The sequence below is a fragment of the Sturnus vulgaris genome, chromosome 3 (assembly GCF_052056855.1).
Source record: "Sturnus vulgaris isolate bStuVul1 chromosome 3, bStuVul1.hap1, whole genome shotgun sequence".
Classification (NCBI taxonomy): Eukaryota; Metazoa; Chordata; class Aves; order Passeriformes; family Sturnidae; genus Sturnus; species Sturnus vulgaris.
The window spans coordinates 1,690,790-1,712,691 of NC_142245.1; the positions used below are offsets into that span (position 1 = coordinate 1,690,790).

A 21,902-nucleotide genomic window follows, 5' to 3' on the forward strand; every position below is an offset into this window, starting at 1 on the left:
CATTAAGTAATATGGAAAATTAAACAAACAGAATAGAATGATAGAAGAGGTCTTAGCTGCAGTTTTGAAGGGAATTACATTGTGTTGCTGGATGAAATCTCCCTTTTGTGCAGATGAAAGGAGGTCTGTTACTTTAGGATGGTAGGTGCCAGCAATGCTGACCCTTGGAATCACACCTGAATTATCCAGGATGTGGCACTAAGAGAGGCTGCAGGAAGCAATGCCAGGCAGCCAGGGCAGGGCTCAGTGATGTGTTTGCTCCCGTGGCTGGGAAGTGAGGACATCCTTGAAAATCTCTGCAAAAATAGGAGTTTCAGCTCCTCTGTGCTTCTGCTCTCTCCTGCAGACCAGGCTGCCCCTCACAGCACAGCCAGAGTGGGAAACTAAAGAGGCTGAACTTCTTCAGTCTCTCAGTGTTTCTCAAAACCAAAGCCAGAAAAGCTGTTCCAATTACTGTTTTGCAAATGCTCTGTATGTGGCACACACGCATGCTGATACTTCCCAAATTTTTGTTTCCCAAGCTCACATAATGGCTTATTCCAACTGGTATATGGATTATATATGGATGTGCAAAAATGCATTTGTGTAAAACTTATGGTGTACAAAACTCACTGTTTTCAAACAGCACCCAAACCTTGACTTTTTTCTGTATTTATTTACTTGTCTATGTATTGTCTGAGTTGCCTGTGCTTTTAATGGTGAGCACACATCTGCCTAGAGAGAAAAGCACTATCACAGTCTCCCAGCCCCTTCTGCACACGCAGTTTTTCCCTCCCTGAGCTGGTTCAGACGAGGCTGAGGTTCTGCACCATGCAGAAAACCACCATAGCCATGGCCACACACCTTTGGGTCTGGAGCTGCACCTGAAAACATCTCCAGGTCTGTGGATGCTTTGCTTTAATGTTTTCCCCACCATCCAGCCTGAGCTCCAAGCCTACATTTGTTGTCCAGAATTGACATGACAGAAGCTGTCCTCTGGCTCTTGTGGGCATATCTTCACCCTTCATTTAACCCCTTAAAGTCTCAGTCCCAGTCCTATTTCCCCAAGGGAGGAGACTAATCTTCCCCAACACGGGGAGGATGGGCCAAGTTCAAGGTGAGTGTTTATAGACAGAGGAGGGGTAATTTGGTTTCTGGTGCATGCATGGTGCAGGAAAACCTTTTCATTGATCTCAAGGGAATTTACTAGTAGGCAATGCTTTTGCCTACATAATCAGAAGGTATTTTGCACACACGACAGCATTGGAATCCAACTGATGCCCTGGAACAGGTTCTCACTTCCTTTGGTGAGGCTGGGACACTCCTTCAGTGACCCTGAGGGGCAGATGATTGACTGAAATACTATATACCATTGACTGACTGAAAACTGCAGGGGAGAGTCAATGACAGGTTTTATTAATGCCTAATTAAGACAGATAAAAGATGACTTCCCTTGGCTAATTTTCCCTCCTGAACTTGGTCACACTCTCTCTTTCAAAGTGAGCGGGGCTTAGAAAGGCGAAGCTGGGGTGTCAAACATCACAACTGGCTCCCTTTGCCTGCTGAGCATAATCCTGGCTGGTCCTGGAGGCTGCCTCCCTGGGGGATTTATCCTTACAAGCAGATAAGGCAGCTGGTGCAGTGCCAGAGAGTATTTATTACACAGAATAAAGCTGAACCAGCAGCTCTGCCTGGCCAGCTGCCCAAACCACTCCAGAGCAGGAGGGTTGGGCTGGCAGGCTCTGTCTGAGCAGCACCAAATCCTGAGCTGCTGCTCAAGGCTGCTCTGCCCTCCTGCTCCCAGCAAGGACTGGAGAAGGCAGCTGCATTTGGAGCCTGTGCTGCAAGGCAAAGCAAAGCAGGACATCTTTAAATGGTCAGGGGAAGTAAAATAGTCTCCTGTCACCTCCAAAACTGCAAATCCCTCTTGCCAGTGCCCACCCCATTCCCTGTGCAGCTGATTCATTTGTGATGGGATATTTACTTGCTGTTGTAGCCTTACTTGGTCACAATGGTGTTAACACTGAAATTTCAAGAAAAAAAGTGAAGAAAAAAAAAGGGAATAATCTTCTGTCTCGGGGTGGCTGATATGCCAGTAACTTGAGGGTCTGGTCTTCAAAACTGATTTTCTTCTTGAGCTCAGGCTGACTGGGAGCTGCCTGGCACAAGTTTTGGCTTAGAGAAGAGCATATCATCATAAAATCATTTAGGCTGGAGAAGACCTTTAAGATCACTGAGACCAAGCACTAATTCAGCACGGCCAAGTCCACTGCTGAGCCTTGTCTCAAAGTGCCTCATCCACACATCTCTGAAATAACTCCAGGGAAGGTGATGACACCACTTTTAGTGCTCGATGACCCTTTCAGTGAAGAAATTTTTCCTCATATCCAACCTAAACCTCCCCTGGCACGACTTGAGACCGTTTCCCTTGTCCTGTTACCTCCTGTGTGGCAGAAGAGACCACCCCCAACTCACTGCAGCCTCCTGTCAGGGAGCTTTAGAGAGTGATAAGGTCTCCCCTGAGCCTCCTTTTCTGCAGGCTAAACATCCTCAGCTCCCTCAGCTGCTCCTCACAGGACTTACAAGTCTTCATAGATTGATGGAGTCCAAAACCTGGCAGAAGGAGAAGAATGAATTTTACAGAATCGAGAGTGCAGATGTGTGTATGTTGTGTCAATTGAAAAGGGAGAAGATAAACCAGAGACATTTCCAGGGAAGATCAGCCCGTGGCACCAGCAAGCCCACCCCAGAACAAAGGCAGCCACACGCAGGGAGGCCACTCCTGCTTCCAGGAACAGCAGGCAGGGCAGGAGAGCAAGTCCTAAGAAAACACCCCGCTCCCCCAAATCAGTCCCACGTGTAGGGAAAACAGCAGAGCAAAGATTATGTGCCACAGCTTCTTTCCAAAGATGATGTAAGAGAAAAACAGTAATAAAGATGTGTGGGAGAGAACATTACCATGCTGCAAACAAGGATGTCCCACACCAGCTGGTGACACTTTGTCTCAGGGACAATGACCAGCACCAAGATGCTTCTGATGGCACAATCTCCTCAGCATCCTTTCACTGGGAATACCTCGTGCCTTCACCTTAAAGCTGTGGGGCATTTTATAAACAGAACTTCCATTTCAAAACACAAGAATTATTAACCCAGTTTCCAAAACGCTTATTGCTGTCAGTTGAGCAGTTTTTCATTTATTTGATCAGTCAGGCTTCATTAGTGAGACTCCAAACATGCACTGTGAACCAGCAGAGAAAATGCACTGGGTTCTGTTGGTGTCTTTGAGGATTCTGTGTCATTCATCGTTGTGCTGTGGGTAAAAAGCTTTCTCTGACACGACTCTCCTGTAATTTGAAGCTGGCAGTTTTATTTTCATTCTGAATCACCCATCTATGAGACATTTTTCTGTTATTCTGCAGCTAAAGGTTACACCAAGCTAGAGGTTTGGAATGGAAGATGTCTGAACCAAGGAACATTTTCCTCATGCACAAGGGGTTGAAATAATTGTGAAAACCTGGAAGCTCCCACCAGCAAGAGCAGGGCAGGAATCACCAATCCATGTCCACCATCTAGGCTCAAGAGGGTCTTCATGGCATGGCTGGAATCACAGATGAGGATATGTGAAATTCACAATTCAACAGACATTCACCTGGGCACCAAACTAGGTCTCCTGTGTAAAGCAAAAGGACCTAATTTGTCCAGAAGTTTCCTGAATGAAGCAAATAACCTGAAATAAAAAAGTTTAAAGTTCAGCTTCAAATGAGGAGTGGGCACAGGGGGCAAAGGAACAGAGGAGGTTTAGCAAAACAAAAGTAAAGTAGGTTGTTTGAACCAAAATTAAGTGGTTTCACTCAAAATTAAGTGGCTTCACTGAAACTTTAAAAGGAATTCAATTTAGGTCTCTGTCTAAAGAAAATACTGCTTCAACATGAAAATTGCTGAAAGTTCTACCTTAAAAATGCTTAAATGAGTTTTTTTCAAATTTTCCATGAGTTTTTCTTTAAAAAAGCTTAAAGACTTTGATGTGATTTTTTGACTGGTATCAACCCACTCCAAAAGACTTCTTGTGTAGAAAAAGCAAAACCACTGATTCCAGTTTGATTTTTTTCCCCTGCCTTGCCCCAACATGTCGTAATCACAGCCCTACCATCCTGCAGCAGAAGTTTTCCCAGTGCATCCTAACAGCAGGAACTGTGTGATATCCATTTCCCACACTCCCTGTCTGCCTTGCACATCCGGGCTGGAGCTGTGCAGCACCTAACAGCAGGACACCTTTTTCTTATTTTCCCTTAAGCATTGTAATGCTTAGCAAGATTAACATTCTGTGTGTGTGTGTGATTAGCATGATGGAAAAGGAGGGCAGTTGTTATTGCAGCTTTCCTAAGGGTACAAAGAAATCCAACTATTGGGTAGATCCAAAGGCAGCCACTGGGAAACAAACCCTCTCCAGATTTTAGCCTTTTTCTCTACCTGTTTACTGAGAAGGGCTCAAATACACCAAAACATGAGTCATGATCCTTTTGCTTCCCTCCTACACTTTCAAGTTGTTTTTCTCCAACAGTTGCCTAATTAACAGGTTCTAAGCACAAAACAGCACAACATACAGCTAATACTGGCATTGTATTGACAGGATTAAATAAGGATTACAAAACAATAAAAACCTTAAAGACCAGCCCTGTTTGCTTTAGTCACCTCAATGCTGTGCAATGACAATTTATATCCAAGAGTAACAGGTCTTTTTGATACTCTTGAAAGGAAATAGAAAATATTCTGCAAGGGGCAAGTTTACAGAATGGCATTAACCTTTTGAGTCTGAAGGGATGTTCAGGAATAAAAGGACAAAACAGTTGGAGCAGGTCACAAATCCCTCCAGCCTGGGAGCTGCAGCCCAGGACTTAAATCCATAATTTTACAGATAGAGTTGTGATATCATAGAAATATAGAATAGCTTGAGTTGAAAGGGATCTTAAAGATCATCTCATTTCAACCCATATGCAGGAACACCTTCCAGTATCCCAAATTGTCCATCAGCCCCATCCAGCCTGGCCTTGAACACTTCCAGGGATGGGGCAGCCACAGCTTCTCTGGGCAACCTGTGCCAGGGTTTCACCACCCTCACAGGGAGGAATTTCTTCCTGACACCTAATCCTGAGTTTGGGTCCATTGCCCCTTGTCCTGTCACTCCATGCTCTAGTGATCAGTCCCTCTCCATCTTCCCTGTAGGCTCCCTTCAGGTACTGGAAGGTCACAATCAGGTCACCCCTGAGCCTTCTCCAGGCTGAACACGCCCAAATCTCTCAGCCTTTCCCCATAGCAGAGCTGCTCCATCCCTCTGATCATGCTGGTGGCTTCCTCTGGCCTCACTCCAACAGCTCCATGTCCTTCCTGTGCTGGGGACACCAGATCTGGACACAGCACTGCAGGTGGGGTCACACTTGAGTGGGGCAGAGGGGCAGAATCCCCCTTATCTGCTGCCCACAGGGATTTGGGCACAGCCCAGGACACATTTGGCATTCTGTGTCCCCAGTGCACATGGCTGGGGCATGTCCAGCCTCTCCTCTACCAAATCCTTCTCCCAGTGCTGCTCTCCATGTGTCCAACCCCCAGCCCAGATTGACACCAGGGGTTGCCCTGACTCAGCTGCAGCATCAGCACTTGGTCTTGTTAAAATTCATGAGATTCCCGTGGGTCACTTCTGGACCTTTTCCAAATCCCTCTGGACGGCATCTGGTCAGCTGCACCACTCAGTTTGGGGTCACCTGCAAACCCCCTGGCAGTGCTGAGGGATGCCCCAAGCCCAGCTTCCAGATTTGGAGGCAGCAGGCCTGGAAAGGCTGGGCTTGGAGCAAGAGCCCCTGTGTGTGAGCAGGCAGGGGCAGCCCAGCACCGTTCCTGCTGCCTCTACCAGATATCCCATACAAGTATCCCTCACTACATCCATTCCAAAACATGCCAGGATTTTGCAAAACCGTGTCAGTCATGCTTGAATTTGCCAAGTATTTCTGGATGCTGTGGTTTCACCCCAACTGGCAACCACGTTGGCCACTTGCTCCCCTCACTCCCCACCCCCAGTGCGATGGGGTGGAGAGACAGAAAAAGGCAGAACCTGTGGGCTGACATAAAAACTGTGATTACCAAAATAAAATATTATCATAGTGGTTATAATAATAATTATAGAAGTGGAAATAGTAGTAATAAAAGGGGACGTAACAAAAAGAGAGGAATAAAACCCAAGACAAAAAAGTGATGCTTCATCAGTGTGTTATCAACGTTATTCTCATACTAAACCCAAATCACAGCAGAGCTAATGGGAAGAAAATTAACTCTATCCCAGCCAAAACCAGGACACTTGATAACACTTCTGTGCACAAAACAGCCACAACCAGATATCTATTATTTTTGTGGGGCTGTGAGCTTTACAGCCTTCTAGGGGTGGAAACAGCAGTTGCCTGGTTCATTTTCAGTGTACAGCACATTTAAATCCCAATTTGATACGTTCTGCACCATTATGTCCTGCTAAAGTTGGCAGCATCTGGAACCCAAGGAAATGCTGAACCAGCATTGCATTGCCCAGGACTGCCAGCTGGCTGATGGCATCAGCACTCCTCACAGGGGCTTCCAAATGAGGAGTTTTGCAGCAGGAAATAGTCCCAAGTAGCAGCTCCCCTCCTAATCCACAGTCTGGGATGCCCAATTCTAGTAAGCAATGCGTTAAAACACTTCAGAAATTATTATTGTTCTTTTTAAAGTGGAGTTCACGCTGAACATTTTGGTGTGGATGGAGGGGAGCTAAATGACAGCAGAAGTAAATTTTGAAATAGAAGTATATTTCATTTTGATGGCAATGGAAAACTTAATTTTGAAAATCTTGAAGTGAAACAATGCTTTGGTTTTGTGATTTCCTCAAACAAAGCTATGCACAAATCCATCCAAGAGCTTAAGTGATTTCATTGCCCTGAAATTGCAGTTGTGAACTAAGAGAAGAAGAGCTGGATTTGCTCTGGCAAATTCCTGGGAGCTGGATTTGCTGCTGGCTGGTGCTCACACACGTGGTTTGGGGACAGGGGATCTGAACATGGGTGTTCATGGTTCCAGCCTTACCAGTTTGGGATTATTGCCTACAAATAGTTGTGGCTTGGAGCCCCATATGCTGTCACCATTTGGGTTTTGATTTCTGTTAGTCCTTACTCAGCTCTGATAACGTGATATTTTAAAAGATCCTTTTAATAAAGCTGATAAGAAATTAGTCTCTCTCAATTTCAAAGACAGTTGACATCAGGCATGGATGAACAGGGCTGACAGTGGAATAAAAAGTTATTTGCCTTAACCAAACTCCCTTTATGGGGAGAAACATAATTCACAAAGAATATGTACCAGATTGCTCCAAGTAACCATAAAACTGGCAAATGCTTATCTGAACAGCTTATCCTCACACTGTTTCATTACTCTGGCTGGGTAGGCAAGAAATAAAACATGTTCCCTGGGAGAAACCGAGGGTCCTAACCCAAATGTCAGCAGCAATCACAGAGATGTAGGGCTGGCTGCCATTTGGTAAATGCTGATGCTTTTTCAGGGTTGCTGGTTTGACTATTTTGTAATAATAAAAAATTAATTTTAATTTTAATTTTAATTTTAATTTTAATTTTACTTTTAATTTTAATTTTTATTTTTATTTTCATTTTCATTTTCATTTTAATTTTCTTTTTTTTTTTTTTTTATTAAGAAGGGTAACTCACTCTCAAAAAGTTGAGATATTGTTATTTAAGATGATACATTTTGGAAAAATCTGCATGAATCTTAATTGTTGAAGAGAACCAGAAAGTATATTTTTGTCCTGAAATCCACTTCTCAGTGCTGTCTCTGCCTGGCAGAAAGAGGACCTGCACAGGAAAGCAGGGTTTCACCCACACCATTATTGCTCATTTTTGTTTTCTCCCAGGTATGAGGCAGAATAAAACCTAAAATCAGCCTCAGTGAAGAGGCTCACATTGCATCCCTGTGTTTTCTTTGCACACAGGATTTTGAAAACCAAATGATGGGTTGTACATTCACACCAAGGTTACTGAGCTATTCCTTGTATCTTGGGAAAAGTCTGCGAATTCCTATTTCAACAACCCGTTTCTTTTATCAGTAATACCACGAGTGATGGGCTGAAGGTCACCTTCAAGGTGGTTTGGAGCAAGGAATGAAGTGTGTGCCCCATCCTGCTTGTGTGAATTCAGCAGAGCCAGAGCCTTTAGGGGCAGTTCATCCCTGTCTTACTTGAGAGCCTGAGTTCCACATCAAGCATTCACTTTTTTTTTTTTTTTTTTGTAAATCAAATAAACTGGGTTGAAAAGTTTAGAAAACAAAGTATTTCTTTTAAAGGCATTTTTGAATGCTCGAAAAAACAGTGTTTAACTGCTTGGGGGTTTCTGCCCCCAATTTGTGTTTCTCTGCACTTATGCGTATCTGGAAAACTTGGTTGAGACAGGTGTGGGTTTTTTTCTGGGGGAAAAAAAAAGGGGTTGAAATTCTACTCTTCCAATGGTTTACATGTGCATATTTTTCATTATATTGAAAACCAATAAGTATAAAGTTATTTTTAATCTTTTCCAGACTAAACCCATTTCCAGAAGCTTGGCTGGCAAAAGCCAAGGAGTCAATTTGCAGCTAAAATCTTTCACTCGCTCACCTTCATTCCACTTGGAGGACTGCAGGAGAAATTAGAGGTTGCCTGATGTATGAGTCTTTTTTTGGTGCTGCTCGTTGTTACCGAATATAGAGTGCAGGAGGCCCATGGCTGAGGCTCCCTTTTCCCCTTCCTGACTGTATTATGTTGTCATTCAGCCTCACAGCAGGGACACAAAACTCTCCTCTTTTGAATTACTGGCATGTCAGTAACTCACTTACCACATGCTGCTTCCTGAAGGAAAAACACCCTCCAGACCCCATCAAATGTACATTTTCTTTGATATGGACATTTCCAAACTCTTATTTCAGTGACAGATTAAGTCATTTGTGCAATGACCTCTGACATGAGCATTAATACCTCGGTCCTTGCTTTCTAAATGCTTGTTCCCTCAGTTTGCCACCAATGTTGGTGACAATATCCAAATATCTAAATATCCAAATGCATGAGAGGGTATTTGAGCCACATAGGACTGCTTCTTCTGGCTTCCCTGCCTTGAAATTATTCCTTTAAAAATATCTTTCCAGATGAGCCTGGTCAGGTTTGATCTGATTGTCAAGCAGCTGGGACTGGGGACAGCTGGAGGATGGGAAGCCACAGGACAAAGTGTGCTCAGAGTGTATTTGCCCATCAGGGGATAGAAACCAAGTCTGTAAATCACAGGCACTTTTAATAAGCTCTTGAAAAACAAAATCCCTGGCACTGAGTCTCCTGAAGGGAGCTGCATCTCCCAGAGCAGAACAGCAAAGTGTCATCTTTTCCCTCTGCCGAGGTGGGAAGGAGAAGGACAATGCTCCTGACTCCCCACACAGTGCAAAGGAAACTCTGCATCTCTTTCCATCTGAGATCCACTGGCTGGAAAAACAGCTCCACTTCTTCTTCTCTCATTATCCTCCAGAGAGCCTTTGTTCAAAATATTTTGCTTTTGATGTATCTGCACAGATTAGAGGAGGGAAGCTGCTGACCACAGGGGTATACACACAGAGCTTCCCTGTTAACCACTCACCCTGAGTCTGTGCCAGAGCCACAAAGCTTTGCAGTCCAGGGCTGAACTCGGGGTGAGCAGTTCAAACAAATCCCAAATCTCCAAGCTGAACTCAGTCAAACTGCTCTGTTCATCTCCCATATCAAAAGCATACATAATTATGGAGATAAAGGGATACACGAGCCCTGGTGTGCTCAGAAGGCTGGTGAACTTCAGCCTTCACCTGGAGATGGCTCTCCTTTGCTTAGATCTGCTTGGGAATGACAGATTGATTTTTTAATTTTTTTAAATGAGCATTTAAAAAGCAGTGACTGCATGGAGCTGCTTTTGCAAACAGGTTTATATACCATTGTTTCCTGAAGAGCCATTATATTGCTTTTTTGTTATTCAGAATTTCAGTTTGCAGAATGAAAGATGTACCGTTTGGAAAACTAAAATCCTCTTGGCCATGCTCCATGTAACACCATTCACCTACTAAAATTAGCAGTAGCTTCTTCCTAAGGAAGTTTTCAGAAGAGGAGCAAAAATACTTGTAAATGTTTTCCCCTGAGACCTGCTGTGCAGCCACGGACCTGAGCTTCCAATTTATTGCAGACCTCAAACCACACCAGGGTCCAAACTAAAGTCTCAAATGCTGCTGTGAACAGTTCTTGCAGCCTGGTGTGGGACGAGAATCCTGTGTTGAAAGGCAAGGTCCATCTTTGTGTCCTTTAGCTACAGGACAGGATTTTCTCCTCCAAAAGGCACCTGAAGAGAGGGGGAGCAGCCTCACACCTGCTGAGCCACAGCAGTGTGGAAAACCATTGGAAACTTTTGGGTCATGTTGCTTGACCTCTTCAATTTTCCTTCTTTTAACAGAGGGTGAGTGAGCCTGAGGTCCTTTTGTAAAGCACTGCATTGAACAGGTAACTTCAAAGTTAAGGCAAAAAGAAAGGAATTTCTCTGGGTTTTGTGTATACTTCAACTCATGAAATAAATATTTTGCTAACCCGAGGCTGAAGTAATTTTCCTTATGTCAAATATATATTTCTTTTGAAGGAAGTGGTTTCTAAATGTTCTGGCTGCAGGGGAGGAGGAATTTATGCAGGTCCAGAGCTGTTTTACTGCTGCCCTGAACCTCTGCAGCACCTGGCAGCCTTTGGTAGGGCAAATCCTCTTTTGCTGGGATTGGTCCAGCCTCCTGTTAGCAGCAGGAATACTGCTCAGGATGAGTGACACAACAGGTTTGGTGTAATTGAGGAGTCCTTGGGTGAATTTTTGTTTGCTGTGTAAGGAGAGTCAATAAATATTTGCATTTTAATTGACACTAGGTGGGGGTGCCAGAATGCTCCTTAGAATGAAAGCACCCCAAATGCACCTGTGTGCCCAAGGCACTGATCAGGACAGACACTCAGGTCTCCAAACACACCCTCAGGCACTGAGCTGTGACAGCACCGAGGTGTCCGTGAGGAGACACATGGCAGAACCCTGTCTTGGGTTGCAATACAGGATGTGACTAAAACTATGTATTCTATCTGTTGAAACCAGGTGGGGCAGTGATCCTTATCTCTGTGGGGGATATCCTCTGCTGATGGGCCATCTGATAAAGCCAGGTGGGGCAGTGTCCTTTATCTTTTCCACAACCCATCCTTCCTCCTTCTGTTAATGAGCCCCACTGCATGACTGATAAAATTACATCATCCCATTGGGAGATGCTCCAGCCAGGGGAAGGAGCCAAGCATTTCCCACTTAGATAAAAACTGAAATTTGGAACACCAAGGCAGCCTTTTCCCACTGGATTCCAAAGGAAAATCGGACCTTTCCACATCATCACTGGACCTTCAGAAGAAATCTGCACCTTTCTACAGAACCACTGCTTCAACTGAACCACAGCTGTCACTGTAGGACAATGCAGCCACCATTTAATGGGACTGCTACCAACACCCTGACTGACTGATGGGTGTCAGGTTGTATTCTGACTCTGTCAGTGGTTTTGGGTTTGTTCTCTGTAAAACTGTATTTCTATTTTAATTTTTCCTAGTGAAGAACTGTTATTCCTATTCCCACATCTTTGCCTGAGAGCCTCTCAATTTCAAAATCAGAATAATTAGGAGGGAGGGGGTTTACATTTTCCATTTCAAGAGAGGCTCCTGCCTTTCTTAGCAGACACCTGTCTTTCAAACCAAGGCAGACCCACAGCCTCAAACAGCGATGGAGCCGTGCAGGCGGTGGTCAGCACAAATTCTGCACGCTTCAGCTGCTGAGGAACCACAGCCAGGCTGTCCCACAGAGCTGGGGACAAGCCAGCTCCTCACCTGCAGCACTGCCAGGAACAGCCAGGATAAAAGCAGAGGAGCAGCCTTTGCCAGCTGCCCCATGTGAATGAACAGAGTATTAAGTAAGATTTTGTGGAGTTTTTTGTAATAAACATGATATTAGATTTTCTCATCTAAAGGCTAGAAATCCCACAGAGTACCCAAATCAGAAAACCCCCAATTCTGCCTTTCATTTACTGGCCAAAGTACTGTCTGGATAAGAGCTGAGCCTTCAAAACACAAAAGGCAAAACCTTACATAGAAAAACCTTGGCAGGCTCAGCTTGCAGCCAGGTACTGACCTCAGCCAGCTCCCCAAGCCAGGTGCCCAGCCAGCTGTGACTGGAGCTGCTGCAGAGCTTTTCCCACCAGGACTTCTAATTAAAATGGAAAGAACAAGAAGACTAATTCAGCAAGAGCAGAAAATCTTGGACAAAACATTTATTACATACAAGAGATGCCGAGCACATGTTTGTGCTACTGGCTCCATGGACTTCTGAGCTTGCCATGCTGCTGGAGAGCTGCTTTAGCCTGTGGGGATGATGTTGGGATGGAAGCTGTTCAGGTCATCTGGCTGTGAAATCTCTGTGCCTCAGTTTCCCCACCTGTGGAAAAGAGGCAACATGTCTCCCGTAAGGGCTCTGAAGAACCAAGCAGGAAAGGAGAAAACGTGCCCAGCGTCAACAACACAATCAATGCTCACATAGAATTCCTGCCATGCCTCTTCAGCAATCTGGCCCTGGCTGGGCTTATCCTCAAATGATGGGAGCCTAAGGAAGCCAGGCAGCTGCTGCTGCTGCTCCTGAGGCTTTGTTTAGTCCTCATAAGCAAACACAAATGTGAGAGCTGCCCTCCAGTATTTATGCAGTTAATCACTGCCATTTAGCATGCCAAAACACTGATTTAACTTTGGGACCCCCTCTGAAAAGCTTGAGGTCCTGCCTGGCTTGCAGGGACAGCAGAGCATCACTCACGTCAGCGTTCCCATTCCCACCACACTCCTGACACGGAGCCTGAGCTGCCTGTGATCCCCTGGGCCATGGCAGCTCTTTAAAGGCCGAGAGTTTGGTGTAAAACACAGCCTGGTGGCTCTGACATAGCTGTTCTCTCTCCTGCTGTGCTGGCAGAGGGCTGCATGTGTGGCTCTCTCCCTGCATTCACAGAATTCCCGTGCTCCCCACAGCCCTTCCAAACCTTCTGTGCTGCATGGAGCGTGTGCCTCTCCCAAAGGACACTCAGCTGCGATGCTGCAGGGCAAATCTGAAAGCATCCAGGGGCAGTGGGCGAAGAAAAGCAAAGTGTCAGTGCAGAGGAATCCTAAGGGATGTGTGGATTTCAAGAGAGAGCAATTCAGCCTGCCCAGGACACACACACCCTCTGAGGCACAGAGAATATTGGCAATGTTACAGCAGCTGTGACTCTAAACCTGGCTCGTGCTGACACCTCTGTGGTGGCAGCAAATCTGCCCAGATCAGGCTGCCCAACAGCCATCCATGCATCCATCCATCCATCCATCCATGCATTCATCAATCCATCCATCCATCCATCCATCCATCCATCCATCCATCCATCCATCCATCCATCCATCCATCCATCCATCCATCCCTCTCCCCACACCTGTCCCTGCCTCTGGATCCCAAACTCCAGCCCCATCCAGATGTTTTTAACATGGTGCTGCTGTGATCCACTGAAATGCTGAATTACAGCTGCCTAAAGCCTGGAGTCTGCTGAGCCAGGCCTTGCAAACTTCCACCTTTCCTCTTTTAATATGTGGAAGAAAATGGCAATGCCTTCTCTAAATGGAGCAGATGCATCCGTGCATTCAGTAGATGGTGAACAAGAGTGGCTGAAATTGAAGGTCTGTCAGTTTTTGCATTACAAACTGTGTTGTTGGAGCTTTACTCCTCAGCTGCAAATGGCTGGAGGCTGGAACTTGGCAACATGAAAGCCGACAAAAAGTGTGCTTTTATTTTCTGAACCTGTTTTGGTTTTTTTTTTAATGCCCATTTTTGCATTATACATAAACAGTAGGCTGCTGTTAGAGGTGCTTTTGCCACCCTTGTGGAATGCAGAAGAGCTGACAGCCTGTCTTTAAAGGTGGATTTAGTAGTGCAGGCTTGTTGCTGACCCCTGGATTTTAACATCCCTTTAGGCATGTGAAAATAGAGGTGTGGGCTAAACCTGCACTGCCGTAGGAAAAGAGCAATGAGATCCTCCTCGATGTGCTATAGACACATGGTGGCTGCATGTGACATGTTTTCCTCTCTGATTTTGCTGTCTTTGTTAAACTGTCAAGCTGTTCTGTGAAAATAAACACACCCAGCACAGCCGTCTGTCTGTCCAGGGCACTGAACTTCCCAGCAGGATTCTCAGCTACGCTGGTACCTGCAAGAATCTGACTCGTGATACTGTGGGTGGGAGGCAAGGGTGGGGGGAAAAAAAAAAAGGGCTTGTGGTAGAAAGCACCAAAGCAAATAATGTTATGGACTTTGTTGTTATTCTTGCCCTGGATTAGCTCTGTCTTCTAGTGGAAAATTTCTCCCTCAAAACTGGAATCAGGCCTGGCCCTGAATACCTCCTTGCTTTTCTGTATCATAAGTTTTTCTCCTCTCCCTTTTACTGTCAGAGGGGACTCTTTGATGCTTTTTCTCCTACAGAGTCTGTTTTCCAGTTGCTATGGCCATGAACAGCCAGAGAAGCAGGGTTCCCAGGAACCAGAGAAAAATGTGGTTGGTGATGGCTTAGCACAGTTTTTCAAAGGAATAAATCAGTTGTCCCGACTAATACATCACACAGGCTCCGACATAAAGTTCAGGTCTCGGACTTCAAGCCTGGCAGCAAATTGTTGGAATTTGGTAAAAGGACATATTTTCCTCCAGGATTACCTCAGTGTGTCCAGGCTGGTGGGAAATCTGCAGTCAATTTAAGAAATTTGTCATGCTCGAAACTAAAAAACAAACATCACAAAAGATAGAGATTTTAGCAGATCTTTGCTTTTCCCTGCGAATTTCTTTGATGTTGTTCCAGGAGGTGTGGTGGACCATTCTGCCCAAATGTACTTTTGCCAGGAACTGAAATCACCTCCACGAGCCCTGTGTGAGATCTGTGTGTTCCCTGGCAGGAGATTCAGAGCTGGGATGGATTTTCTCATGAAAGTTTATTCTGATGTTAAACCTGAATTGAACATGGGGACTCTTGAGACCTTTGATGTGACCAAAAGTTGCCAAAACAAAAGGAAAACTAGAGGGACACAGGAGATGCTCACAAAGAGAATTACAGTGCAGACTTGGGGACATGAGGAGTGGCAATCAGGAATGGCTATTTCACATCCAATTTCTTGTTCCTGAATGTAGCCAGCTTCAGAGGATGATGAAAGGTGTTTTCCTAAGGCATAAAGAACTCAGCCCTGCACCAGTTTAACCCAACTCCCAACTGGAAATATTTGGGGCAGTTAGACAGGCCTTGCAATTTTGCATTTTCTGCTTTAATATGATAAAGCTGTACTGAAGACAAATGCAACTTTTTAGTCTGATATTGCATTCACTGGAAAACATTGATTTACTTCAGTTGAAGCACTGCACAAGCCCATATCAAATCCCCTGGTTAGAAAACAGCACACAACAACTGAAAGGCAGAGTCCCTACATTCTCAAAATGAAACATCCTCACCTGCTGTTCTGAAATCAATTCACCTTGAGGTTCACCTAGCTCTCATTTTAGAAGATAAAAAGACCTTTGCCATCTCGTTCCCAAATTCCTTACAACTTTGTGTTCAAACCAAGGCAAAAAGCAAAATTCGTGCACTTGTGCATGGGATGCTCTTGCCACCTGTCAGCTTCTCCATTTCACTCTTCATCTTCCAGTCTTAATGCTGTCCTGCAGTGGTGAGTTTCACAGATGAATTGTCACATGTTAAGAAAGGATTTTTCTCCTTCTCTCCCTCCCAGCTAAGAGCCTGCCTTGAACCTCAAAGCTGGTTTCCTTAGTGTATTTAAATAAATTGCAAGCTTGCAATGATACACACTCATCTCAAGGTTCACAGTAAGCATGTAGGAGCTCAGGCTTACTTGGTTCCATGGGTCTGTGCTTTAGATAGCTGAAAAACTTCTGATTACTCTCTATTCCAATAAATTAGAATGCAAACCTCAGGTCAGCCTCAGAGCCTCAGCATGAAGCAGGAGCACATCCAGCTGACCCACAAAAATTCCCTTCTTGGGCCACTGCACTCTGCTGAAAAGGGGAAATATTTGCTAGTGAACAGCAGCTCAGAAACAATTATTTTCTAATGTTACCTGCTCTACTCGGGTCATTTTTTCTTTTGCTGTGCCAATGCCTCTGCTCTGCTGAGGTCTGGTTCCAACTTGGGGAGCAGCAGGCATCTTGCACATCCATTTGTGCAGAACTGAATTTGGATGTCAGCAATTTGTTATGGATACCTCCTGCTGCATGAGAGGGATGTTTTCTGCAGAGTGACAGCTGAGTAATCTCTCATTGCATGTACTGCAGATTAAAAAACCTGAAAATCCCCTGTCTCTGAAGACTGCCAGGCAAGCAAAAATAAGGAGACAATGATCAGCTGGGGCTCCAGAGATAAACTAAATAATTTCCTGATGGTTATTAACAGCTTATTAACACAAATCTAATTTTATCATCGCAGATAGAATTCTGTATGAAAATATTTGATGAGCAGTGACAAAGGTTTCACTCCCTGCTACACAGCCTGCAACAGCCTTGAGAGAGCAGAGCAGCAAAACCACAAAATTCTTCCCTTGTGGAAGGGTAAAAGATTACTGTGGGAGGCATATAAAAAAAAGGGAAATGGTCCCATAAATGCACAGACATTTGCTTTCAGAAGCCCAGAGTTAAGGATCTTATCTAGGAAGCCAGAGATAACATAATATGTCTAATATGTCATCATATAATAAGAGTTTCATCTTCACTGAAGGAAATGTATGTATATATGCACATCTATATGCTTATGTATGTATTTTTTTTTCTTTTGAAGCTACAAGAATGATTTCCCATCTTCAGTTATTTAGGAAGAAATGGTCCCTATGACTCAGGACAGAAGGGCTGCCTGCTTTTTGATCATGGCAGCTTTTGGGTTTAACATGGAAGCAGCAGGAGAGGCTCAGCAGAGGCTGACCCAGGCCAGCCCCTTCCTCACTTCCCCACGCCACACTGACTTCCAGGCAGAAAGATGCAAAGCAGTTTTTTTCTTTTTTTCTTGAGTGCAAACAGGTAAAATACTTAGACTTTGAAATAACTAATTACCCTTTCTTTGAGCTATCCCAAGGACAGTTTTAAAGAAAAGACAGAAGACTGCTGGTAAATCCGTATTGGATAAGGAAGAAAGCAGCAAGGATCTGAGGCCAGAGCGTGCCAGGCAGTGTCACATCCCTGCCACCTTGTGACAAGGCACTACAACTGCAGAGCCCCAAAGCCTGCCAGCCCTGGAGCTGTCAGATGGCCCTGCATTTGTCAGAACCAGGACCTGGCTCTCTTCCCGGGTCCCCAGAGGGAAACACAGGGGAGGTGTCCCCCCCCAGAGGGTGCACACAGAGCCCCAGGCAGGGATGGAGTCACTGACTGCAGTCTGGGGATGAGACCTTCCCTGCAGGTGACAGTGGCTTGTCCTCTCCCTGTGGGACAGGGACCTCACATGTCTATGATCAGCCTCATTTTGGCAACACCCAGGTGCTGTGTTAGAGCTGGGGGGGTCAAGGCTTTTTGGAATCATAGGATCCTTTAGGTTGGAAAAGCCTTCTGAGGTCATCGAGCCCAACTGTTGCCCCGGCACTGCGAAGCTCCCCCCGAACCAAGTCACTAAACACCACATCTGCACATCCTTTAAACATCTCCAGGGATGGGGACTCATCACTTCAGCCTGTTCCAGTGCCTGAACACCCTTCCAGTGAAGAATTTTTTCCTAAAATCCAGTCTAAGCCTTCCCTGCTGCGACTTGAAGGCATTTCCTTTTGTCATCTCATTTTTACTTGGGAGATTTCATTACTTAAAACTTTTCTGCAGGTTACCTAGGAGGTCTCTGGGGTGGCTGGATGAGAGGAGATGTACTCCCACCATAGGGAATGGAAGCTCAGGAGTTCCCACACTGAGGCAGGGAGAGCAGCAGTCCTCACCAGAGCTCAGATATCAGTTTTCAGTGGTAGGCTCTGCTTTTCCTCCCAGGCAGATCTCTGCAGAGTGCTTCAAAATTGGCTGTTTAGGAGGGGGGAAAAATAGGTTAGCCAAGTTTTTTATCCAGACTTATCTGATGTTTTTGCCTGCTTTGCCTCTTCCTGACTTCCTTCTGCTAAGTAAACAGCTGCCTTTGGACTTCCAGGGGGAACTTTTATGTAATGCTTGAAAAGGAACAACAGCAAAGTGCCTTATTTTTAAAGACTCGGCCAAGAAGACACATTATTGCAGTTTCTCCATCCTCACTGCATGCAGAGCTGTGGCACCAGGCCAGCTCTGCTCCTCCTTCAATTTGTTCCCTAATCTGCTGGAAGAACTGAAGACTACTTCGGTTTTCCATTGTTCTTGTTTTCCTGAAAAAGATCTTTTAATGCTGTGATCCCCCGATGGAAAGGGCCTTCCTGCCTCACACTCTCGGTGACACAAAGTTACACAAAGCTGCAGCAGCCTCTGCTCCAGGTGGGAAGGGTTTTCTCCCTCCTCTGGCACCTGGCTGGCACAGGTTGCTCAGAGTGGCTGCCCCACCTCTGGAAGTGTTCAAGGCCAGCTGATGCTCTGGGATGAGGCTTTGAGCAACCTGGTCTAGTGAAAGATGTCCCTGCCCATGGCACCAGGGCTGGAATGAGGTGATCTTTAGAGTCCCTTCCAACCTGAACTATTCCATGATTCTATGAACTCAAAAGAACCCGGAGAGTAAATCTGTAAAGGTCACTAAATTAAGAAAAGCACACCTCCTTCAGCATATTTTTGAATGAAAACTAGTTCTAGAAAGAAGGAGAAATATTATAGATATTAGCTTTTTCTAGCTTTCAGCTATGATTTTATCTATCACTTAAAGTTTTAAAATATTTCCTTTGCAAATAATAAATAGTATTAAAATAGCATTTTTACACTATTGCAGAAATGAACGTTGCCGACAACGAGGCCATTCTTTATGGAGCAGAGCCACAGAAATCTGTGACAGAAATTTTACAGGATAAGTCACTCCACAATGAGTACAAACTTCCATATGAGCTGGCAGTTCAGCTCCTCCACATCAGAAATCCAGCTAGGACAAGCCAACCTTGGGCTTCACAAATGGCAAAACAAAAAGAGACATATTGAGGGCATGACTTCATAATATCATTACAATTTCCACATCGAGTGGGAGTATGGATGGCTCAGGAAGCAGATTCTTTCCTTTCCCTTTGCTAGAAGTCCTCCAAGCTACAGAAGATGCCTGGGGGTCTGTGTATGGTAGTTTTGAGACTGAAAATGCTAAGTTCTGCAAGTGAAGGTTAATAGAGGTTCTTTAAAGAATAAACAGGTTTGTAAAGGTGCAAGTTGTCCCTGTCCCCACGCTGAGCCCGCTGATGAACACAGCCAATGCTGTCTTGAGTCCGGGCTAACTCACTTTCACGCCTTCTAAGTGGCACCAATTCTCTGTGCTGCCTTGAAACAGCCCCTGCCACCCCTGGCCAGGGTTCATGCCCTAAACATCCCATGTTCTGGAACTCCTAGGCACATTGCAGGACAGCTTTGTGGCAGTGTGAGTGTATCTTAGAGACAGCAGAGTCACGGGCCCTGTTATTCCCAGCCCTGCTGGGGGAGGATTCATTCCCAGCGCCTTGATTCCCCCTTTAGCACAGCATTTTAAAGCCCTGTCAGCAGCAAACCCTCGCTGCCTTTGTGAGCACCAGCTCCGGGCTGTGTAATCCTTCCAGCTGGGGGTGATCAGCCACCAGCAGAGGATTTAATGCCGTGGCAATTACACCTCGCAGATTAGATTGGGGACTGATGACACGGGGCTGAGAATGCCTCTGGCAAACAGCAGCCTGGATGGCTTAAGGCTGCTTGCAAGGGACAAGAGATTTCGCCTGTCCCACGATATTGTGTGCTCTTATGTTTGACAGAATGATGAGCCACAGAGTCTTTAAGAGGAGGAAAGGATTTTGAAGACTCCTGCTGCGAGGAAAAGATATCTGAGTGAAAAAGAACTCACATCCAATCCAAAAATCCCATAGGAGCAGGCTGCAGAAATAGTTCTATGTGCGTGACAGTTTGAGAAAGAAATAAGTGCAAAAAGTGTAGAAAGGAGTAAATTCTAGATTTGATGTGTTGGCATGAACAGGATCTTTAGGATATTGCCTTGTGTAAAAGTTTGTGTGGTCTTCTGTGTGAACATGTGTGGAGTGGGGATTGCTGAGCTCAGGTACCAGACCTAGGGGCACAGCAAAGGCATTTGGTGTCCCTGGAGAAGGACAGGGACAGGAAGGAGAAGGTGTCCCTGCCAACACAGGGGGTTCAAAAGTCATTTTTAAGGTCCCTTCCAATCCAAACCATTCTATGGTGTGATGAAACACCAGAGTTATAAGAGAGAAGGATGATTTCCTTTGGAAGGATAATTTTTTTGCCTCTCTTGTATAATAAATGAAGTTATTTATAAAGAATAAAGTATTCTTTATCCCATTTCTGGTAAGAGAGAGAGCAGGCTCTAGCTGGAAGAATTGTTTTGCCCTTACATTGGCCTTGGTGGAAGGTGTTTCACTGGGCAGAGAGTGGTAACAGCCTGGTGCACGCTTTTTTTGGCAGATCACATAGACCTAGAAGGAAAAAAAGCTGCCTTAAAAAGCACAAAAAGTATTTGTGTAACAGGAGCAGGTATTCCTCCCCGTGTTTGGAAATATCCATTAGGGATTTTTCCAGCAGATGGCAACAGCAGACCGGTTTGTAGTGCAAGGCCAGCCCTTGCAGGCTGCAGCAAACCTGGCTGGGCTGTACCCAAAGCATCTTCCAGGTCTGCTGCTCCCAACCCCTGGTACTGAGCCTGCCTGGTACCCCAGGGCATGGTTGCTGTAAGATGGAATAAATCAGTGCTGCAGAAAACTGCACTTCAAACTCTGGAGCTCTCCATGTGTTTGCAGGGCTTAGAACATACCTGGTGCAATTTCAACAGATGGAAATTATGGCTCTCTCTGAATAAACATAATTTCTCTCCAACGTATCTTTTTGAAAAATAATAATTCAAGGGGTCATCAGAGTGGGAGCACAGAAAAACACAAAGAATAAAAACTACAGTGTTTGATGTTTTACCAAAAGGTGTCTCTTCCCTGCTATATCCAGAAGCTGGATTGATGGACCAAACGTTTTCACCACATTCTTGTCATTGCTTCTGAGCCATCTTAACCAGCTGCTCTTGGGGAGTGCTTGTTATTTCCTTGGAAGGGTGATTATCCTGCTTGTAATTGTAGGCTGTGCTTTTGGCCTCTGGAGGAAAGAGCTGTGCTGTGGATCCCAGGCACTGCAGATGCTGATTGATACCCGTGGAAGGATCAGGGGAATTCCAGAGCTGAGTTCCACCTCGCTCTGCCCAGACCTTGGGGAAGATGTGGGAATTATTTTTCACAATCATCACCCCTGCAACATCGTTTTTCCATCAAAATTTTGGGAGCATTATTGTTTTTAATAAATAGCAACATTGTTTTGCCGTTTGCAAATTACAGTGTGAATGAACCTGGAAGGCATAACACAAGATAAATTTACAGCTGAATGTTCAAATCCTTTTCTCCAAAATTCAATCAATGTGTAGCTTTTCCTTTAAGCTGAAGTGCAGGCCAGATTCATAGAATCATTCGGGTCAGAAAAGACCTTCAGGCAGTGAAAATGAGCATTTAGGTGTGATATGAAGCTTGGGGAGCACTGAAGAGGCTGCAAAAGTCAACTGATTCTTTGGAAATTAAAAAAAATGAAAATAATTAATTAATAATGAATCTCCTGCAGGAGTGACACAAGGGACAG

The 21,902-nt window shown here is 45.0% G+C and overlaps 1 long non-coding RNA gene across 1 annotated transcript in view; it reads right to left on the reverse strand.

The window, feature by feature from the left end:
* Positions 1-12,408: 12,408 nt before the first annotated feature.
* Positions 12,409-21,902, reverse strand: part of LOC148224130 (uncharacterized) — a 46,981-nt gene continuing 37,487 nt past the window's right edge. Inside the window, exons 4-5 of the long non-coding RNA XR_015802830.1 lie at positions 17,963-18,146; positions 12,409-12,533 (exon numbers count right to left, since the gene is read on the reverse strand). This is a non-coding gene — a long non-coding RNA (uncharacterized LOC148224130). The remainder of the gene's footprint in view (positions 12,534-17,962; positions 18,147-21,902) is intronic.